This window comes from Equus przewalskii, chromosome 8 (assembly GCF_037783145.1).
Source record: "Equus przewalskii isolate Varuska chromosome 8, EquPr2, whole genome shotgun sequence".
Taxonomy (NCBI): Eukaryota; Metazoa; Chordata; class Mammalia; order Perissodactyla; family Equidae; genus Equus; species Equus przewalskii.
This window is the reverse complement of record NC_091838.1, coordinates 34,812,976-34,828,159: the sequence shown is the minus strand read 5'-3', so window position 1 is coordinate 34,828,159 and position 15,184 is coordinate 34,812,976. Positions and strand designations below refer to the sequence as shown.

General features: G+C 42.5%; 1 long non-coding RNA gene across 9 annotated transcripts in view; it reads left to right on the top strand.

Moving 5' to 3' along the window:
• Positions 1–15,184, top strand: part of LOC103558111 (uncharacterized) — a 167,707-nt gene that overhangs the window by 135,302 nt on the left and 17,221 nt on the right. For 8 of the 9 annotated variants that reach the window (XR_011543087.1, XR_011543088.1, XR_011543089.1 and 5 more), the window contains one exon: positions 14,290–14,340. The exons of the other annotated variant lie outside the window; for it this stretch is intronic. This is a non-coding gene — a long non-coding RNA (uncharacterized lncRNA). The remainder of the gene's footprint in view (positions 1–14,289; positions 14,341–15,184) is intronic. 9 annotated transcript variants of the gene reach the window in all.

Below are 15,184 nucleotides of genomic sequence, written 5' to 3'. Positions count from 1 at the left end.
TACGTAATTAGCTATTGCATCCAGATCATTTTAGTATAGGTTCTAGGAGAGGGTAGTGGAAAAAATATTTGCACAACATTCTTCAACTTTTTCTGTTTAAATTGGGTGTCTTTGAGCTTGGGGAGGAAGGAGGGAAGAGAAAGATATCAGGCTGGCCTGTCTTAGTGGCTGGCCCTTTGCTCCCACCCCACAACCTACCTGAGGTCTCCAAAGAGACTGCCCAGTAATGTACCCTCCCAGGCACAGAGTCTTAAAGTTTTAGGACACTTGCATTTTTATTAAAAATTTTAAAAAATATAAACTTAAAGCTAAACGGATTAAGCACTATGGTGGATTTGAGTCTCTTGGGTGGGTGAGAGTGATTAGAACATATTCCCTCATATCACATGGTGGAAACTTCCTATTCTTCCCATTCCAAGAGAGGCTCACAAGAAGGAAGAATCCTCTCCCGCGACTATCCCATAACACTCACTTCCCCAGAGATTTCCATCAGGTGGCTTGTGTTTTTAGGGTCACTCATCAGGACAACTTGTTTTGTGCTTACTCCTTCAGATATACTTGGGGTTCATTTCCACTGCACTGTGGGGTGGGGAAAATAAATGCTTTGCTGGAACTTTTCTGCGGCAAGGAGGAGGTGCCATGGCTGGGGTAGTAGGCTTTTTCCTGGAGTTGTTGAAGGCAATTTTCTTGTTCTTCAGAGCCAATGATGGTGTCTTTGACGTGGTATTTCAAAAGGACTTCAAATATTACTGGGGTCAATGTCAAAGTCTGCTAAAAACACAAGGATTTTGTTATTTTCACTTGAATACACTCTTCAAAGTTTCAGTTGATGAGACAAATTCTAAATTGCCTAATGTAAATTACCTAATACAAATTTTCTATAATGTGAAGAAAAATAAAAGGGAATGAAAATTTCAATTTGTGTACATATATGTAATATAAATTCTAATTATTTTAACATTTAGTAAGTTTTCATAGTGTATCATACATTATACAAAACATACAGAATATAGAAACTCTTGATAAGAAAAAAACATAGAATGATTTATTTTACCTTAGGGATTTTTTTTAAAAAAAGTTTTCATGTACTTTGATTCATCCGAAGGGCTTTGTACCCAAGAGTACAAAAAGATACAGAATCTGAAACCAACCCCTCATGAAACTGCTAGATTAGCCCAGTCTCCAAATCAAACAAGCTCAGTAGCCCCCCTGAAAAGGAAACCAAAAGTGAAAATTTCCACCAAGCCCCTCTTCTTCCTCCTCCTTCTCTTTTGTGTTAAATATCATTTGAAACAATCAGCAACTTTTCTCTGGCAATGAGTAACTCCCGTGAAAGCAGAATGAACCATTTCAGAACTAGGGAAGGAAAACATCTCTGTGACCCCTTTTTCATTTTCCTGTGAAGTAGTGAGCCTTTGAAAGTGTTAATATAGTCATCAAGAACTGCCTGCCTGTGGACCTCCTAATGACTGCTTTCCATAGTGGCCCCAGGGGCCCATCCCATTCCCAGCATTTTCAAAATTCCCCAGGGCCACAAAGTTAATCTCTTTCATGGCCTTCCATTTGCTGTGAACGCTGGAGGGGCTGAAGTTGTTATCAATACAGCACCTTCACAGAAACATTGAATGGACAAAGAAAAAAGACTCAGAACTACAGGGAAAGTAAGCAACACAAACATTTCTCAGAGGAAAAGTTGTTTTCAACAGGCGGTTGGTGACCTTTGCGTTGATGAGAAGTAAGGGCACAGTATGCTGTTTGTGAAGGGGAAACACTGTACCTTTATGTGGAGTTTGGGAGGTTAAGAGGTCTGAGATTTATGGAAACAACAAGGAATTTAAAAAAGAAGAAGAAGAAACTCCCCTTGCACGGCTGCAGGTGCAGGAACAGTGGGAGCCTTTCCTCTCCACTGGGGCTAGGAGACCTGCCTCCTGGAAGTGAGAGTTAAGTAATGGTCTGTTCTGCAGGACCTCATCTGACCCTCTGTGTCTTGGGATCAAGACACAATGAGGAGGTCAGGGCTCCACTTGGAAAGGGCAGGCTTGCCCTCCAGCAGCAGTATTGGGATATGGAGCATTTGAAAAGTCCTAGGACTCTAGTGGACAAGCCTTGAAGTGTTAGGTTCTGTATTGCAGCAATCTCTGGATCGGCTCTTCTGGGTCTCTGTGTCTCCCCTGTGTCAGAGTTGGGCTTGACACAAAGAAAAGCAGCTTGGTGTGGTGGAACCAGATGATGACTCTACCCAGAGTTGCTTGGGCAAGTTATTAAATCTCTCCAAGCTGGGTTTGGAGTCACACTGCTCAAGTTTCAACACTAGCACCGGCTGTGCAATCTTGAGTAAGGTGTCTAACCTTTCTGTACCTTAGTTTCTTGTGTATAAAAATGAGTATAGTGAAAGTGCCTACCTCATTTGATTGCCATGAGGATTAAATAAGAAAATGCATGTGTTTTAGCTAGAATTCTGCCTCACAAACATCACAGATGACCTCTGGCTAACTTAAGCAGAGAACAAATTTGTGAGGCGGCTACTATGGCACAGCTGGAGAAGTAGGTTTAGAAAATGAGCAAGAACCAAGGATGGCTGGACCTTGACAGTGTTGAGCCCTGGTTGGGAATCCAGTGCTGCTGCAGGACTCAGCTCCTCTGCAGCTACAGGGAGACTCGCTAACTGTTGCTGAGAGGGAATCCTGTTCTGTGGATTCAGTGGCCCATCTGAAGGATAGGATGCAAGGCACCAAGGTGTGTGTTGAGGGAAAGTGGGACTCATTCTCCTAAATAGGATGAACATTCTGATGTTGAGCTACTAATCAATGGAAAATGTCCACTAAGACTCAAAGTGTATAGAATAACACCTTGCAAGGAGCAAGCACTCACTAGAAGGTAGTTGTTATAGTGATTCAGTTCTACATTCTATGGAATGGTTATGACAATACCTGCCTGAAAAGGCATAAGTATTACAGAGATCAAGTCTAGAACTTGGTATGTAATAATACCTGCTCAATATATGCCAGCTGATATTATTATGAGAATACTATAGATAAATGAAATTCATGGGCAAGTTAGAATATTTTAGCTGATCAATAGCTTCAATGTCCTTCCTCATAAATCGTAAAAATCACAATGAAAGCGTGGATCAGACAAGTTTCCTTTCTTTGTTATTTTCTACTTCACTACTGACACCTCCGTGTATCATCCCCACTTCATAGGAGAGAAAACATTTGCTAAAAGCTGGGTTTTCTCTGAAAATCAAATTCTGATGAAAAATGTGTACATGACACAGAAAGCAGCATTTATTCATTTCCATTTTAGTTTCTAAGTCTTGGGCAAATGCTTTTTCTTTTTATTTTGAGGAAGGTCATCCCTGAGCTAACATCTGCTGCCAATCCTCCTCTTTTTGCTGAGGAAGACTGGCCCTGAGCTAACACCCATGCCCATCTTCCTCTACTTTATATGTGGGACACCCGCCACAGCATGGCTTGATAAGCAGGGAGTAGGTCCGCATGCAGGATCTGAACTGACGAACCCCGGGCTGCTGAAGCAGAACGTGCAAACTTAACCACTGAGCCGCCGGGCTGGCCCCAAATTCTTATTTTTAACTCAGAGAAATGTATACTGTCTTGGAAAAAAACGCAAATGATGTCACTTAGCAGAATTTTTCAAAAGGTTGGAAAGTGTGTGTGTTAGGGTCTTTCTTGGGTTTTAGATGAGAGCAAACTAACAATTAGAGATTTTAGGTATTTTATGTATTTCTCCAGTTCCTTATTAAAAATGTAACCTGTTCCATTCAGGGATCAAGATCTGGAGGAGAGGAAATGGGTCTGTTGTGTGTGTCCCCTTTTCTCTCTTAGGTGGTGTATATTTCCATATAAGGAAACCACATAGTTTGCAAGTTGCCACCATTATGTTTCCATAGCAATCTGTACTTTCTAGTCCTCCTGCAATTATTTAATACATTATGTGCATTCATTTAAATTCTTTATTGTACCTTGTAAGATCCACCAGGGCATTTTGTTTGCCACATATCCTCGGGGCTCAGCTTGGGTCAGCACTTGGACTTTTGAGCTGGAGCCCTGGCTGAAGCATCAGATTTGCTATTTTCTTGCCATGTGACCTGTGCAAGTGATTTCAACACTCTGTCTCAGTTTCCTCATCTGTAATGTTGGGGGTAATAATGTAATCTATCGCATAAGGTACTGTAAAGGTTAAAGGAAATAATGCCTGCAAACTGCCTAGGACACTGTAAGGCCTGCAATAAATGCCAGCAATGAGCTGGAGAGATGTGCTCTCCAGAAGAGCTTGTCAGCTGGCTGAGTTGGGGTAGTCTGTCTTGCAGTGATTGGATCTGCCCACCCTAAAGAGGGAAAACTTTACAGCCATTCAAAACCAACTGAAATATCGAGACCATTTGCTTATGGCCTATTAGAGACATAAATGTGAAAGGCTCAGGATTCAGGATGCATTCTGGAAACAAAACAGTGGAAAACATGAGAAAGCCCTTGAGAAGTATTCAAGTCTGGAGCCTGGCTTTGATGAGTTAGAAAAGCTGCCTTTGAAAACCTTTTCCATTTGGGCAGGAGTTTGTTTATAGTGCTCACCTAAAAGCAAGCCAGCAATTCTAGTGGTTTGGAATGACCCTCAACACTGTAGCTCACTTGGGAAGGGGATCTCTGCACATTGGCAGTAGCATGGAGTTGCAGAGGATGAAGATATTAAACAGAGAAAGCTGATGTTCTTTGTTTGGCCTGGACAGTTGCTCACTTGGTGAGATAGCTGTTGGGTTGTGGGCATTGCTTTTCCAAATTGGAGTTGGGTTATGATAAGCGTACAATGAGAGAATGGACACTTTGAATCACTATGCACACTGTCCCCCCTTTTAACATTGCTGTAACCAGTTTAAGATCCTAGTTAAGGTTTTACAAGTAAATTTGTTTGATTCTGAAGCCATAGGATAAAATGCAGCTATCTGCTGGTAAACCCAGGTCCCTGAGTTCAAATTTGGATTTCTCAGCTGCAGGGGCCTCCCCAGGGTTATTTTTTAATATGCCTGTCATTTTTCATTGAAATCAAAGCTGCTGAAAGAGTTAGACAGATAGATGGGATCCTCAGTTATACAGCTTTACTGACAGCCAATAGCACATAAAATTGCAAAGTAGAGTGGGTGTAAGTTGGTTGACTAGGTTGGATATTTGTTATTCTGTGAATCCAGTGGGCTGCTCACCTGTGCTTATATGCACTTGGGGTCCATATCCATCCATTTTCGTAGATGCTCCATGGGTTTGGTGTGTCTGATAGTCTGGGTCTCCCATCTTCCTGCTATTTGCTCCTATAACTCTGAGCATGATTGACCAGGTTAAATGAAATCCTTCTGCAGCTGGCTTAGTTCCAATATTTTTCATTATTTTCTTTGCATTGTGAGTATAAGAAAAAGTGGGCTTTGGGTCTCTGAATGCCCATGCTGAAAGTAAAACAACTTCACTGACATGTTTATAAGTAGTTTAATAGTTAGGAACGTGCTACAGGAAAGTCTTTGGGGGAGGGGTAGAAGATGGCAATAAGTTGGCACCATTAAAGATGGTGCCGTTATGGAATAAACATCCAAGAGGCAACCACAATTTTGACCACAATGGGCAGACCACAGACCACAGACCAAGAGTAGTCAGGCGACCACTTCCTGAATACAGTGGCTTTGCTTTCTGGGACCATGGAGGAGGCAGCTGTGAACAAAAGTGCAGGATTCACCTGTGCTTTTGCTGCTGCAGGACTCTGAGTATTGGGAGTCTGCTAACACCTGGCTTTCAGATTTCTCATGGAAGCAGCTGTTCATACATGGCAGGAAAGAAGACAAGAGGGCCCCCTATCTTGCCCGCACTGTACAGCTTCTAACCCAGGAAACAAGGAGGCAGCCAGAGGAGACAGAAACCTCAAATTATTTTTTCTTTGTCATGAAAATGTGTCTTATCTATGTTCCATTCTAATAAAAAATTAGTGAATAAAATATAAAATGCAGCTCTCTATTTACATATGCATTGGCAGTGTGCGTCGCACACTCTTTAGAAGAGTCTCACTCATACTTACAGCATAATGAAAGCATTCCTTCTCTATTATCACCGAGGCACTCATTTAGTGTCTCTGTACAATTAGATTTGGCTTGAAATGGGGATTCATTTCTCAGCAGGATTGCTCAATGAATTACTTTAGTGTCTCTGTTCTCTTAGAGGTGTCTTTCGATGCTAGTGGAGGGGAAATGCTGCTCCTGGACAAATCCAGCCCAGAGGACGAGGATGTGACTGATGGTGTCCCTGAGCCTTGCTTACCAGGTCTATTTCCTTTCCCACTGTTTGGCAGCAAAGAAGAGTTTGGAATAAAAATCCAAAGATGGTTGCTTTCAAATAAAGAGAACCCCAAAATATGCTGGCTGAGGAAATTCATGCTCAATAGTAACTGCTTTCTTCCTCACTGAAATACTGATCACTCAGTCAGTCTTCTAAGTTCCATAGGATATTTTTCCCCCGTTGTGAGAGTTTGAGCACCAAGCATTCTTTTTTAATGATACAGGGAGCATTGTGAAGAATATAACTGTGGTTCACAAACACCTGCTCACCCTCCCACATCATGCGTGCATGTACAAGTAAATTTTTCAGCAAGTACAGGTCTATTTCCCAATTGCTTCAACAGGTAAAAACTGGCACCGTTTCCTGGCAGAACACGCACTCTAATTGTCTTTCTAGCTGGTACCTGTTTTGAGTTGCTCCAAGTGTATTTATTGTAAAGCCCTCCTATGATCATGCAACTTTGAAGCATTCCAGTGGGCTTGCTTTTAAACTTGGTGGTTGCCCAGACCGTAGAAGGAATCAGAGAATTACAGACAAACTTGGAGGAAGCACTGCATGGCTACTGTTGGCTTCCCAACCACCTTAGACAGAACAGGTGTATGTAAAGGTGACTCTTCCTCCCAGGAGACAGTGCCTAGGGGAGCTGCAAGTTGCAGCATGCAGTGAGGTGTTCAGGAGTGAGGTGTAAAATTCCAAAGGTGTGGGTTCAGTTCAGATAAGCACCCACATGTTTGGCTCTTCAGAAGAAACCTGTCTGAAATGTCTCAAACAGCCTGTTAAGTTGGGCTGGAAATCTTTCAGGAACTCATTTCTCCTGAGGTTTTTGGTACTTCCTGTAAGAGTCAGCCCAGAATAGCCTTTCCGTGTCTGAGCCAAAGGCGGAAAAGTAATGAAACAGCCTTCTCACTTTCTATTGTTTTGTGTTAAAAGAGCGTACTTATTTGTTGGTTGTGAGGGCTTTACACAGAGATGAAGTAATAGAAAAGTTCAGACATTCAGGCTCCTGTTTGGTTTGGGAAGTCTGCAGAAGCAGTGTTTGGAGTGGGTTCTCATTTCGTTTAGAGGGTTTGCCTGTATACAGCCATTTCCCTGTAAGTGATTATTTTTGTTGTGTAAGGAAAACATGGCAGGACTGTATAGTGGACCCAGATTTGTGCTGGAGGCCTGGTTTCTAGGAGTTGATGGAATGATCATGACTATCAGTGAATCTGAGTTGATTTCCTGGAGATTCAGCACCTACAATTAGCACAGAGAGAAATGGCACTTTATCTGTCAGTGCCGCTGCAAAGCTGGGGTGTGCTACAGGCTGGGCCATCAGGAGTCCAGGCTCTTTCCAAACCTCATGCTCTTGGGTATTGTATAAAGGACTGGATTAGGTCTTTCTTCCAGCAGAAGTGAATAACTAAACAGCCGCTATGTCAGTAGCAGAAGTGGATGCTGTTCCTCAGTGGGAGCAGCGTCACACCATGTTTGCATGCCTGTTCCCTCAGACCATGTCCACAGAGCAGCCTCTTTTGAGGGGGGAGCAAGACTATGGGAACAAGCCCTCCTGAATGACGATGCAGGTCTGAGTGTGCTGTGGGGGCACTTCCTCTTGGTGAGAATTGTGACACTGTGTCACACTGTGCCTTGGTGATGGATCCAAACCATTGTTGCAAATTAGTTTCTTTATCAATTCGCTCTCGTGACTATCCATCTGATTTTCGCAATTGAGGACTGGTGAGCAAGTCCTCTGACCATTTCCTGCATTTTCTCAGTATCCCCTTCTATTATTCATTTTAATGCAATGTCAAAACAATGTGGAGGGGCCGGCCCTGTGGCCGAGTGGTTAAGTTCGCGCGCTCCGCTGAAGCGGCCCAGGGTTTCGCTGGTTCGGATCCTGGGCACAGACATGGCACCACTTGTCAGGCCAGGCTGAGGTGGCGTCCAATGTGCCACAACTAGAAGGACCCACAACTAAAACATATACAACTATGCACTGGGGGGATTTGGGGAGAAAAAGCAGAAAGAAAAACAAAAAGGAAGATTGGCAACAGTTGTTAGCTCAGGTGCCAATCTTTAAAAAACAAAAACAAAAAACAATGTGGAAAAGATTTTCCTCAGAGGCCATGTTGGACCACAAAACCCACCCCTGTGGACTTTCCTGTCTCCTCTGGTCCTTTGGAGGAACCAGGAATGGTGTAGAGTGAGGCGGTGCTGGAGGAACCTCCTAAGGGGGGCCTGATGATTCATTTCAGGAGTTGGGTTTTTGCCTTGGTAAGCACTCTGCTCTGGTACAAGAAGGCAATGAGTTGCCATGAAGGGCAGGGTGGCTTGGCCCACATCTCCCCTGGCATATGGGGAAACCTGCTCCATCCGATGTGAGAGCCAAGCTGTCTGGGGAAACCTGGGAGATGCAGCTAGGTCGGGCTACCACTTCAATTCAGAGACAGGGGCTTCACCTGCCTCCTTCGAGGGACGCTTGCTCGTCTGCAGTTCTGGGTCTCTTGACTGCGGAGAGAAGGTCAACCAGAGAGGCACCTCCTAATTGTGGAGAAGTTGTTATGATGTCTAAAACCGAATGATACAGAGCATTTGGAAATATTTGAGGAAAAGATCAAAGCCTGGAATTTAATTACCCAACCCCACTTAATTAGCTGCTGCCTGGCTGTTCCATCTTCCCCATTGACGATTATGGATGGGTTGCTGCCCTCTATACTTCTTCCCTCTGGCCTGGCTACACCCAGGGCAGCAGGTTTTCAGAGATTTGCACATGAGAATTAATGACAGTTTGCAGTGGGGTAGTTGGGGGCAGAATGGCTGAGGAGGCAGGAAGGGACTGGGGGTGGTGGAGGAGATAGCACATGTTAGGGATGGAGGCCCTCTCACATGTTATGGGCTTGTGTGCACTTGTGAGCAAAAGTCATGCTTTTTCTGAATTCTGAGACACCACATAGAGCCTGTCTGATGTACAAACCTCAGAGGTATGAATGGTGAAACAGCTCCAGTAAAGAATGTTCTTTTACTAGTGTTAGCTGGGGCCTAGAGTGGGCACGTGGGGGGAATCACAGCCTGCACACCAGTTGGGGTCCTAGGTGACAGTGACCAGGGTTGGCTGGAAGCCAGGCTCTGCCCACTGTGGGGTGAGTGTGGGAGAATTATCCCTGCTCCATGACTGGACTCATGGAATTATCTGGATTATCCTGGACTCACCAGCTCTGTGGAGGTTCTCACCCCATGTTAGAGCAGAAAAAAATGTTCCTAGCAGGTTGGCAGGCAGTGGGCCTCTCCTGTCCTCATGAAGTCAACACCAAGTGCTTTATAAATGATCTGAATGAAGTGTATCCTTCATCCAACTGCCGTGACAGAAATATGCTCAGAATCTGCAGCACTCTTCTGTTTCATTTGGTCCTCAAGCTTTGTGGAGCACTTTGACCAGCAAAAAGACTCTCACAAAACAATTCTTTTGTATCTTTTGGTAAAAGACAACTAATAAGAATAAAATTTGTTTTGCTTTTTGTTAAGGTGGCCACAACTATTCAGTAGAACATATATTGTAAAATGTTCCTATGCCTTGAACCTCCCCATGCACCTGTCTGAGGTGTCCTCACACCTGCCTTCTCTGTGGGCGTTGGCTTTTCTGTGGAGGTTTGAATGTAGCAGATATCCATAGGAGAGTCCTGCTTTCCCCCATAACTCTGGCCCCTCAGGTGATCTTATGTGCTGGTTTCATTTTTCCGTATGTCAAATATTTTCCTCAGGAAGTATATTCTAGGTCATTGCCCACCCCAGACCCTTCTTGGGGATGCCTTTTATGGGATTCATTTCAATGTTGGCATTTTGGGATTTTTTTTCCCCTTCACCTGGATTACCTAATATAACATCTCAAGGCTCCCCTTTTGTCCTTCTCCCATTTTCTGGGTATCTTAAGCCTTAGGTTTTTATATTCAAAACATCCCCTTCTGTTTCATATTCCAGAACTCCCTTTAACTATGCTGACTTTGCTGGGTTCTGGGACCTTAACAGGAGACAGGGGCTTGCCCAAGCTGAAGGAGCTCTTGTAGGGTGAGGGGAGAAGTTCACTCTGGGCAGCAAAGCCGGAACACTGATCTTCCCAGTGATCCCCATGCAGCACAGCAACTTACCATGGTCAGGCAGCAGCCACCAGAGCAGGTCTTCCAGGAACCCCAATCTTTCCTCTGGGGTCCTCACTTTAAATCATGGATTATTTTTGAACACTGCATTATTTTTCTAAGTAGCATTTTGGAAGTTCTGCATTTATTTTCTAGAGAATTTACCAGCATCCCGTCTTTTCCAAGAAGCCTGGGGAAGCTAGGGAACCCCAGCACCCGGATTGCAGTGAGCTGGGGCATTCATGAGAAAGTATCAGAGAAGACCCAACACCCTTGCTTTGTAATCCCCTCCTTGGTGCTTGGCTGTGTTCTTGCCTTGTTTAGGGGAGCAGTGCAAAGCATGCGGCATTTTGGGCCTTTCTCAACGTGACTGCTCTCAGATTTTTAGTCTCTAGATAAAAAATGGACCCAGACCTTGTCCCTTGCCTTTTAATTCCAACACTGCTCAAGGTCCACATGAGTAGGAAGACAGCCCTGAGGTCGGTGGAATGCTCTCATCCTGTCCTGCGCATGCTTTCTAAAGCATTTGTTTGTTTACCTTCACACATGAGTCTGCTGCTGAGGCAGTTAGAGTGGGATTCTCACTTTTTTCTTTTGGTGTGTAAAAAGTGCAGACATTTCATGTTTATTATTGTTAAGTTTTTCTCGCTGAATTGAAGAAATACATCTAGATGGTTTATTCTCAGGAGACTAAGTTCAGACATTTCACAACATATAAATAATTATCTTTAATATGAGCCACTTATTCTATGTCTTCTTTGTTTATGAAGAATTTTCCTTATTTAATGTTAATAAAATGACTAATGCACAGTTTGTGGGCTTGGTATCTAATCCTAGATTCTTGACCTAATCTCATGCATTGGTGCTGAGAAAATTGCCTTCAAGGCGATAGCATCTTTGCTGAGTCCAATTGTGAGCCTACCACACACTATAGAAGGTGCCGAGATTCAACCCTGGTCAAAGCAAAGACCAATGATGTCCACTTTGAGTTCAGTTGCAGCACATTCTTTCAGTTTTGTCGAAAATGAACTTGTATAACAACAAGCATTTGAATGTGCAACTTGAATTACAAGGCCAAAGGGACCTTAATAAATCATAAAGCCATAAACCAATTTCTCCCAGAGAACCTTAATCCTAGGTCTTTTTGAAATGTACTGGCCATTCAGTCTCTGACTTGGAGCGTCTATTAGTTTTTCAAATATAACACATCATACTTTCTGGAAAAGGATTGTGTGCAATGTCTACTCTGACCTCCCAGATTCTGGCATCTCAAAATGTCTAGAGGCGTGTCTGAACCAGAATTTGTGCAGCAGAATTTCTCCCTGTTAGCGGCAGGCTGTTTCCCCTAAAATTCCTGTGTTCTCTCTGAAAACTTGTGGTATCTATGTGAATCAGTAATTTTGCAAAAGCCATGATTTAATTTAATAATGTTGATTTTGGTTGCCCTGACCATACAAAATGAACATTTGCTGAGCTCTAAAAATAAAATTGGAGGCTATTTCCTCTTCATCTTATTTCCATAACATTTCGGATTCAGATTTGGCACAAAGAAGAATGTGTCAAAATGCAAAACTTTTGGGACACAAGAAAACCCAGGAGGCATTATTAAGCATTTAGCATCTAAAGGTTCCAGATTTTAATTTAATACATTATTTAGAAATATTTTGGCACCAGGCAGACTTAGACTTGAATCGCACTGTTGCTACCTTCTAGTCATGTCACTGAGCAGGTTCCTTTCTTTTTCTAGTGTCCTCTTCAGTAACACAAAGCAAATAGGTACCTATCTCACAGAACTGTGTCTATAGCACCAGCACTTGGCACACAGTAGGAGCTAAATGTGGGCAATCTGACTAGTTGTACCATTTTTTGCTCTGTTCCTTTCTTCTCTCCATGTGATCTACCAAATTTAAGAAATTGGATCCTTTAGATATCAGTCCCAATGTGTTTAGTCAGTGGACTTTTTCTCCTAAGAATGAAGGGAGAGTGGAGCATGTTGGGGATTAAGGGTGTGGGATGATGGTGGAAGGAACAGAAAGTTGGATCAGGCTGAATTTATTGATATGGGTTCACTAAACAGAGATTGTACGTTTAATGTTGCAGCTTGGGTGGTTAGAAAGGGCTCTAACAATTTGTTTTGTTAGTTGGCTGAAACCTGGACCAAAAGATGGCCCACAGTGAGCAAGTTGGAAATGTCAGATGTATCTTGGTTTAATGTAGAGTAAGGGAGTCAAAGGCTTAGAGTCACTGGAATATTATAGTAGATTTGTCATTTAAGGTCTACTCACCCATGCTGGGAGCATCCAGAATACATATATTTCAGGACTATGAGAAATAGTTTATGAGGGAATTCAACACTGTTGAATAGCTCTTCTCTGTAAGCCAAGCCTCTTAGTGGGAACTGTAACCACTCAATTGGGAAACTTACTAATAATGGCAGTAACTGGACCTTGAGGTGGCAGGGGCCAAGAGGTGACACTCTACTACCAAAGGCAGAGTCAAAGCAGTAATCAGAACAGTCTGACTCATGCAGACCTATGGCATTGGCTACTTAATCATGGTGTTCTAGAAGTGAATAGATAGGAAATCTATTAAATTCTTACTTGATCCCTATAAGCAGAAAAGTTCTTGGTCAAGTGAACAAAAGTCTAACCTGAATCTTAAACACAGAAAGTCATGGCTCCTCAATTGACTTTCAGACTTGAGCTGGTTTACAGACCCAGAACTCCTTGAAAGAAGAGGAGGTGGGGTTCCCTCCATGAAGGACCCTGGTGCAGTGCCAAAATCTTATACTGTTCGTCTTTCTCCCAGCATTCCCCAAAGGGACCTGTTGCCTTTGGATTGAAACTGCGGCATCAGTCTCCTGGGTCCCCAGCCTGCCAGCCCATCCTGAAGATTTTGAACTTGCCACACTCTGTAATCACGTGAATCAATTCCTTACAATTAATCTCTCTCTTTCTTTGTATACTTCCTATTGGTTCTGTTTCTGTAGAGAAAACTAACTAATACAGAAATAGGAGAGTTATTATACACAAAGCGAAAGGCCGACTCTTAGTGCCACATCACCCCAGGATTCAGAGTGCAGCCATCTCTGTCAACTCCCACTGGGCTGGGGCACTGCTTCCCATGCTGCTCTGCCTGGCTCCCGTCCAGGCTCCCAACGTCTGACCTCCATTGCCTCCTTTGGCTCTCAGTCACAATGTCGCTTGCTCAAGTCGTCTCTGATGGTGCCATCAAAAAGCTGCTTTGCGCTCTGGTTATCCTTTTCTTTCTCTTGCTTTGTTATTTTCATAGCGTATGTCATCATTAGACATATTGTATGTTTTACTTGGTTATTTTGGTTTTTATCTGGTTCTTACCATAGACTATCAGCTCAATGAAGGTAGGAGTTTTTGTTTTCTTCATTGCTGTATCCCCAGTCTCTAGGCACTGCTTGATATTTAATAGATATTCACTATTAAATGAACAAATCCTAACTTGTCATGGTAACTTCTCTCAAACAAAGACCAAATCCTCTGTCCTTTTAAAAAAATATAGGCTGGCCCCATGGCCGAGTGGTTAGGTTCGCACGCTCCGCTGCAGGCGGCCCAGTGTTTCGTTGGTTCGAATCCTGGGCGCGGACATGACACTGCTCATCAGACCACGCTGAGGTGGCGTCCCACATGCCACAACTAGAAGGACCCACAACGAAGAATATACAACTATGTACGGTGGGCTTTGGGGAGAAAAAGGAAAAAAATAAAAAAAAATTCTTAAAAAAAAAATATATATATACACCACACTGTTTCCTAGGAATCAGCTTTTTATGTAAGACAGCTCTTTTGTCTTTTTTTTCTTTCGGCCTCCGATAGGTCTTTGACCAAAGCTCTCAGGGACCCAAAATATAGACACCTGCAAAGAAGGTGAGTATAACAATGTTTTGTAAGTCTGTTTCTTTTTGGGGGTATTTCCTGGTGATACCTGACCTTTTAACATTTAAAAAAAATCATTCCTAACTCACAAAAAATCAGTTGTATCTCTATAAACTAACAATAAACAGTCAGAAAATGAAATTAAGATAACCATTCCACTTATAATAACAAAATAAAATTTATTAGAAATAACTTAACCAAGGAGTTGAAAGACTTATACACTGAAAACTACAAAATATGGCTGAAAGAAATTAAAGAAGTCAGAAAGAAATAGACATCCTGTGTACATGAATTAGAAGATTTAATATTATTAATTAAAGTAACAGTTTATTAACAATTGTTAATAAAATTGTCAATTCTACCCAAAGCATATAATGCAATATTATTCAGCCTTACATACAATGGAATATTATACAGCTTTAAAAAGGCATGAAATTCTGATATATGATACAGTATGGATGAACCTTGAAGACATTATCTTGAGTGAAATAATCCAGACACAAAGTACAAATATTTTATAATTTTGTTCATATGAAATATCTGGAATAGGTAAACTCATAGAGGCAGAAAGTAGAATGGTGGTTGCCAGAGGCTGGAGGGAGTAGGGAATGGGGAGTTGTTGTTTAATGGGTACAGAGTTTCAGTTTGAGGTGATGAAAAAGTTCTGGAGATCAATAGTGGTGATAGTTGCACAACAATGTGAATATACTTAATGTCACTGAACTGTACAGTTAAAAATGGTTAAAATGGTAAATTTTGTGTGATATGTATTCTACCACAATTAGAAAGAAATCATCCTGCCACTGCACAAGAACCACAGGATCAGTGTGCAACG